Source organism: Saccostrea cucullata, unplaced genomic scaffold (assembly GCF_032062105.1).
Source record: "Saccostrea cucullata isolate Sc308-1 unplaced genomic scaffold, CSIRO_AGI_Scuc_v1 ctg770, whole genome shotgun sequence".
In the NCBI taxonomy this organism is placed as follows: Eukaryota; Metazoa; Mollusca; class Bivalvia; order Ostreida; family Ostreidae; genus Saccostrea; species Saccostrea cuccullata.
In genome coordinates, this window is record NW_026925606.1 from 248,476 (window position 1) to 256,679 (window position 8,204).

The 8,204-nt window shown below is 33.4% G+C and overlaps 1 long non-coding RNA gene across 1 annotated transcript; it reads left to right on the plus strand.

Annotated features, from left to right (window-relative positions):
* Window positions 1-2,711: 2,711 nt before the first annotated feature.
* On the plus strand, window positions 2,712-7,337 carry LOC134269329 (uncharacterized). The gene is made up of 4 exons (XR_009992553.1): window positions 2,712-2,776; window positions 4,708-4,792; window positions 6,454-6,607; window positions 7,058-7,337. It is a non-coding gene; the product is annotated as an uncharacterized LOC134269329 (long non-coding RNA).
* Window positions 7,338-8,204: the final 867 nt, after the last annotated feature.

The window sequence follows — 8,204 nt, forward strand, 5'->3', positions numbered from 1 at the left end:
ATTACTTTATTTTTATTCCCCGACATGCTACTCTTTTTAAAAAAGATGCGTGACATTCTTAAATTTGACTAATAGACTCGAACTTCAGGCCTGTAGGAAAGTAAATAAACTTACCGGGATTTTTTTTTACTAGCATACCTTACCAGATTTCTTAACGAAAAAAAAAAACATTAAAAGAAATACAGGGCGGGACCAGCTAAAGCTGTATATGCATAAGTACAGCCCTGTACATCAACGAGTATCTAGATGACTTTTGACATAATTTTTCCCATGACCTCGCTTATACCCATCACGACTAAATACTGAATTAAAAATACTATTATATTTTCTTGCCTTTGATTAGATGTAAGTTTTATTCCATCTTGAGATACATGTAACTCTCCTAAGAAAAGATTTTCAACATCCTAATTCATTTAACAATTTTATGTGTTAAAATGATGTGGGAAAGTTATTAGCTATAAAGGCAAAGAAGTTTCAAGTACAATTTAGCCTACATGTAGCAAATAGAGAAACGTCTAGAAGGTCCACCAGTAATAATACAGTCAAACCTGTTTTAAGAGGCCACTTGTGGGAGAATGACAAATTGGCCACATAAGACAGGTGGCCACTTATTCCAGGTTTCAAACCAAGGAATAAAAAATTGCGATCACAATTGTATATTAATTTACTTTCAAACGTATCCAAATCCACAATTTCAACACATAAAAAATTAGGAAGCTTAAAGTCACAAGAGATCCCTTTTGTTACAGTTCATTTTACATGAATTTAGGAAAGAAATCTATTAAAATTGTTTTTTATTGTTGTTTTGTGATGGTAATTTTAAAAGTTTCACAGCAATAGAATTTACATCACACGAAATCATGAAATGTCTCAACAAAATTTCCTGATGCTGTGTAAAGCTTTTTAGTTTTTCTGAATATATATTATATAGCATAGTAGGGCTATAACCCGAGACTGGCCACTTGGCTTGATAACCTCGGGCGAAATTGTAGTATATTTTAATGTATTGATAACCGTAATCAACAGCTGTGTAACAACTTACTTTCGTATATAAAGAACAAAAAAGAAAAAAAAATTTGTAAAAAGTAAATTATTTAATCATATTAATTAAATCATTAAATCTTGAATGAATTCAAATTACACCCGCAATTATCAGTAATTACTCATTATCAGCTGTTCATGTTTGGCTTCTCGAGGATACAAGGTCATGTGGCCAGACGGAAGTCATGTGACTAAACAGACAAAATGGCCGCTTAAAACAGGCATGTTGAGCGCATGGGACCTAAAAACACTGGCCACTGGCCACGTTAGACAGGTGGCCGCTTAAATGAGTTAAAATATAGTGAAAAAATGAACAGGCGGGATTGAAACTGGCCGTTCATGACGAGTGGCCGCTGATTAAGGGTGGCCGTAACCATGGTAACAGCAGGTGCGACTGTACAATATATTGATAGCAGGCTCAAAATCTAATTAAAACCAGAAAAGGAGGGAGTTCTAGTAGTATATTAATCCCCCCAAAAATTATAAGCAATTAATTATTAAACACCGAACTTTTCAATCATCACTATATTAAAATAAAAAAAAAATAAGGACGGTTATTGTTAATTATACATGTATTATAATTGTAACTCATTTTCATGCCTTTAAGGATTCCTGTGGAACGTTCGCAATAAAAAAAAAATGTACTTTTAAAGGTTTAACATCTTTTGATGTGACATTATAAATTCATAATTATAACAGTTAAAAGTAGCGGGGGGGGGGGGTACTTTCAGCTAGGACGGCCACTACCAACAACCAAGCCCCGAACCCCTCATCCCGAAGACAAATAAGTTGAGGGGTCACGCAAGAAACATAATTTTTCTCTGCTCTCACGTATTTAACCGCTTTTTATCTAAATATACTAGGCCTACACATCATATCGACAAAAAATATTTTAATAGGAGCCCCTTTTTTTTATTCCATGAACAGGGGAAAACTTCTAAATTCTATTATATAAAATCTCATAATCACACATAATCATAGTGAATGTAAACAGTTTATTTTCCCATCCTGCATCGCTCTGCAGGCGCTTTATTTCATTGGTCAATTTCCCGAGGCGCCATTTTTGGAGGATCGAGAAGGACGAAGAAGAAGGTGTAAGCAGCTCGTAAATGTGAACAGTTGATGTTTTCACCACCCAGTATCTTTAAGACTGTGATAAATGCAATGACCAAGGACCAAGGATTAATGTACGTATATTTTTGTTAACTTTTTACGGCAAATAATTGTAATATTTGGCAACAACAAATCTTCACTATCGGAGGCAACTTTTGTTCTGACGCCATTTTAAAAAGTTGGATATCTAAGTTTTAAATTGTTAAGTGCATATGTTGCAAGAGAGAGAGAGAGAGAGAGAGAGAGAGAGAGAGAGAGAGAGAGAGAGAGAGAGAGAGAGAGAGAGAGAGAGAGATATTTGAGACAGTGATACAATATAACAAATAGATTATAGAGGTCCCAAGGCACCGTATGTTGTAAAATGGCAACGTTTCGCCTTTCACCATGTTTATTAAAATATGCTCAATATGTATGTTCTCTCTCTAAATATAAATGAATACTTTTCGGATTTAAACAAAAATATATTTTTAACCCCGCTCAAATTATCCGGATAATAATAGTTATACCGAGCATGGTTTCGTAGTTAAATTCAGACTGTAGTACATCCGGTTTGAATACTTCTGACTTTCCGTTTTCGGATAGCCAACTCTTTTGATTTTTGGAACTTATGACTTATGGCAAGGTATGAATGAAATACTTTTGGTTCAAAACCTTGATAAAAGCATCAATATTTTTACAAAAAGTGTCTTCAATCTCAGCTTATCCGATTATCATGAAGGATATTTTTTTTTTGTACTGTCTAACCTGCTGAGATGAAGATGTAAAAAAAAGAAAATTAAGCCTTCATAGTGAATTAATATTGATAGTATGTTTCAAAATGCTTATTACAAACTTGGTAATAAAATACAGAACACTTTAAAGCTGAATACGATTCGTAAAAGGAATCTGTCCGCCATTTTTGTTCCCGAGTCTATCTTCTCTGCAGACTGCTATAAATAGGGCAGCAGTTGGTCACTGTTCAGTGTAATCAGTCTAGACTGGTGAAGACGGACGTATGCTCTACAGAAGAACTCGGTAGCGAGAGTAATAACGTAATACTTCATCTAATGCAGGAAAATAAGATAACAAATAAGTTTATAACAATTATAGTTTTATAAGTCAGTAAAATATACAAAAAACACAGATAAACGTAACTGCAATAAAATGTAAAAAAAAGGTAATGCAAGATAACCAGCACGATCACGGTTTGCTATTCCACGCCAATACCCGTGACAATAAAGCAGTCAGGTGTAACGATTGCAACGAGTATACCCTAGTATTGATGTATCGTAGATAATGCTATCAAAAATGGTGTATGCCTATTTACGAGTTGTGTTCAGCTTTAAGTTGAGAAGAAAATAAGTAAATAATCAAGCACAATTAAACTACTTACATACATGTACAGTGTACATGGTATTGTCTAACTGAACAGACTTAGCTGTCATAAAAAATAACATGCTTCTTATATCTGAACATAATTATAAGTTTATAACATACGCCACATTCTACATAACTGTGGTGCAGGCAAACAATGAGTTGAGCACAATATCATATTCTGCTGGTGAGCTATTGCATTAGATTAAATATTTTGAAAAAAAGACTTGTATGAAATAGTGAATTAGTGATGGTTGTCCTGACATAGGAGAAGTAGAATGGTACAAACTAGTTGATGCTCATTTGTTTGAAATTTTTATACACCTGAATTGATAGATTCGGCACGTGTATTGATTTTGTCCTTTCTGTCTGTTGTCAACTTGAACCATTGCCATGACTTTTGAACTGTGAGAGATAGAGACTTCATATTTGGTATGCATACTATGATAATTATGTTCTTTGAAATGCAACAAGGTCAATGACCTTGTGACTTTGACTGTAATTATATGTTATAATAGCTTTTTCGAACTTTTGTCATAACTGTTTATCTCAGTGTCTGTCTGTTGTCAACTTAAACCTTCACCATAACTTTAGAACTATATGAGATAGTGACATCATATTTAGTATGCATACTCCACTTATGAAGTGCTTTCACGTGACAACAAGGACAATGATTATGTGATCTTGACTGTGACCTATATGCTAAAAAAATTGCTTTTTCGAAACTTTGTTGCCGCCGGGCACATAGTGTTTTACAAGCGCATCTTGTTTTGTTTTTTTTGCCCATCCCTGTTGTTGCTAATGCTATTACATAATTAGTTTAAATTAGAATGCAATAGACCCTTTTCCTATGACATATTTTGCACAGGAGTTATTCCCCTTAGCCGCCATCTTGTATGGCAAAGTAGTGAATTTACCTATTTGAGCAACTAATTTTAAATATGAATACAAGAAATATATGTGGGAAAATATTTACAATTTTAAAATTATGATTTAATAGAAGCCTTGACAAATGTATATTCATAAGAAAAATAGTGTTATCTTTACCTCATTAACCAGTATAACAAATTGAATTTGGTTGAATAATGAAGGGATCTGGATATGTTGCCCTACAATATGGTGGCTAAGGGGAATAACTCCTAGACAAAATATGTCATAGGAAAAGGGTCTATAGTACCTTAACATAATTTATCATTTCAGAGAGAAGAAAACTGCATGACTTTAAAAGAAAACCAGTGAGATAAAATCATATAAAATGTATGATGATTCAGGATGTGGTCATTTGGTTAGTGGTAATTAAATCATGATTGGTATGTATAACAATTGCCTGAAAAAAAAAGATTCTAAATTTTAAATACTGAGCTGTGGTTTATCAGCTGTGAGCTACAAGAAGTTTTATGTAAAAGCTAGGGCTGAAACAATTTGCCCCCCTCCATGTTATGTCATACAATCAGTTCTCTAAATAAATACATACACTACAGTAAAACTTTGTCATCTCGAACCTGAATTGAAGAGGAAAAAACTTTGAGATCTCTCATAAAATTTGAATGAAAAAGAGGAAATGTTATTAACTGATTTCTTGCTGGTCAGTATTTTGATGACTTTAAGGAAGCTTTAAAAACTGCACACTAAAGAGCTCTACTTTGATATTGGGTAGTTTTATGCAGTTAGAGTGATCTGCCCTTAGATTGAGATTAAAAAAAATTTTATTTTACAGTCAGTTGGATTACTTGTAAGAGATTAAATTATTTTTAGCATTATCTAAAATCAAAAATAAAGAAATTATTTGATTATTTTCATAAATTTTCCAAATGTATTAAGTAAACAGCAATGATTTCTGCTCACAAATAGTCCATTGTCTTTGAAAATTTCTTGGGGAAATGATGCACATACGATATGTTCTAAATGAATAAAAAAGGCTCATTATGCACATCTTTATATGATAGATTTTTTTCTCTCCAAAGATTAATTTCTGTAAGTCTGACACTAAGTTTTCAGAGTTTCCTCAATTTTTTAGATACATGTATTCAATGAAATTATTTGAAGTATTAAATTTTGGTAAATTTTATGATAGTAAAAGGTTATGTGGTTGAAAACAGACCTTGGGTAATGGTAATGTGTAATGCCCACTAATGGTAATGCATTGTAATCATTACATTTTTTTCAAAGTAATGGGGTGCAATGTGTAATGGATCCATCTTTCAATTACAAGCAATTGTAATTTATAGTTTGGTTGAAAATACTTAAAAAAACAGCATGCATGCATGACAATAGAGCTTAAATTTTTAATGTCTCTTAATTTTTTAGTGACATTAAAACAGGAATTGTCATCACCAATAGACAAATTTCACATTGCTAAGAGTTGTCTCCAATTGTCAGTGTATCTCTCATTTTTCTCACTTTGTCCTTTGTAAGTTACTTGTAAGTTACTTGTATTTTTTCAATCTTTAAATGATATTGGACAATTACGATCTGTATCTGTATGGCCGGAGTATGGGGTAACATGAAAATCATAATGAACATGTTCATACAGATTTCACTTCCAAGATATTGACCCTCAAAGTTGGTACGGTTATATAGAGGGAAAACAGTGTCTTAAGCCGATTGACCCCAGATTGACCCTGCAAAGGGGAATAACTTTTGTAAATGTGAAAGTTGTCTATGGTATATCATAGAGATCTAAAACTGACTGAATTTTGATCCACCAATTCATGAACATGATGAGTGGATGTAAATAATGTTGGTCAATTTTTGTAAAAAAAAAATTTAAATTACTTGTTTATAAACCGAGTGTACATGCAATACTGGCATAAAATTACTCATAAGATACATGTATACTTACACCATGATAAAAGCATATGTGTCCAATGCAGCATATGATAAATCATTAACATACAAGTACAAGTATATCCATACTGTAATACATATATATTGCATTGTTTTTAGAGACCTGTTCTGTGGATGCCCTTAGACAGTGTGTCTACCCATCACGCCATCTGATATCACTTGCTCTGAGCATATTTCTCTCTCAAACTTAAACTACAGAGAGCCTGTGGATAGAGGATGAAGAGTGACCTTGGACTAATTTTCTAGGTCAAAGGTCAGTATCAAAATGTACTGTATATCTTTATTCAAAGTCGTAGTCCAGAGTATATTTCTCCCTGGGTGTAATCTAGCTTTTATGCAATTGGTGTGGAGGGTCTGCAATGATCTTCAACCAATTTTTTAGGTCAAATATCAAAAATTAAAAAAATTCTCTCTCTATTAATATTTTTGTTATTATAAAGAGTATATTTTCTCTCAAACTAATTCAACTTAAAGCAGGGTTCTATGAAATTGTAATATATTCTCAATGACATAATGAGGCTGAAAACATTATATTATGTAAAAAAATTTTCCATTTCATAAAGCATTAAATTTTAATGGTCATGGAAAGTAATTATTGATATTGGTATATTAAAGAACATTGACTGATCTTTCAGATTTCTAAGTTATATTCAAGCATTATAATTCTGACACATCATATGATAATTTTGTATGAATATTGCAGATCATAGGTGATGTGAAGGAAATACCAGGGAACTGATGTTGAAAGAAGTACTTAATGACGCTTATGAATGGACTTAAATGTGAAAGACTGTTCCATTGTTTATCTAAGATATATGAATTTATTTAGTATTTTGATATCATTGAAAAATACTGTTACAGTTTTTGTACATCAAATGAATTATTAAACATATAAAATGGTAATGCTTTTTTTCTCTTACATTTAATAATTTTTTTGATAGATTTTTGAAAGAATACACATAATTTCACATCGCTTCCTTAAGAAAAGTTGGGGAATCTTGAAGTTTACCAGTAACTTCAACCAGGAATGGGACTCCAGATAATTCCACCAAGTTTCCGCCACACAGAAACTGCTACACAAGTTCCATATAGTTTCCTGAGTCAAGGAAACTTTAGGAATCGTAAGGTTTCACGAGGTTCCATGTAGTTTCCTGTAATAGGAAACCTTAAGATTCCATCAAGTTTCCATTCCACGGAAACCTTAAGATTCCATCAAGTTTCCATTCCACGGAAACCAGTACACTCCGATTCCCTGTGGTTTCCTGAGTCATGGAAACTTTAGGAATCATGAGGTTTCCCAAGCTTCCATGTAGTTTCCTTAAAAAGGAAATGTTAAGATTCCACCAAGTTTCCATCCCACGGAAACCACTACGCTCCGATTCCATATGATTTCCTGAGTCACGGAAACTATAGGAATGGTGAGGTTTCCCGAGATTCCATGTAGTTTCCCGTAAAAGGAAACCTCAAGATTCCACCAAGTTTCCATTCCACGGAAACCCCCTACGCTCCGATTCCATCAAGTTTCCTGATTCTGGAAACCAGTGGAATCTTTAGGTTTCCCATTACGGGAAATTACATGGATGTTCGGGAAACTTCAGGTTTACAGAGGTTTCCATGGTTCGGGATACCTTATGGAATCGGAGCGTAGGGGGTTTCCGTGTCACGGAAACTTGGCGGAATAACCTGGCATCCGCTGCGGAAACCACTGGGAAACATGATGTAAACTTGAGGTTTCCATGTGGTTTCCATAAAGTTTCCCATGATGGGAAACCACTTTTTTCACCCAGTGCGTGACAACAATATTTCTACCTGTTAAATCTTTCATTTTTTCGGATTTTTCTTATCTTTTT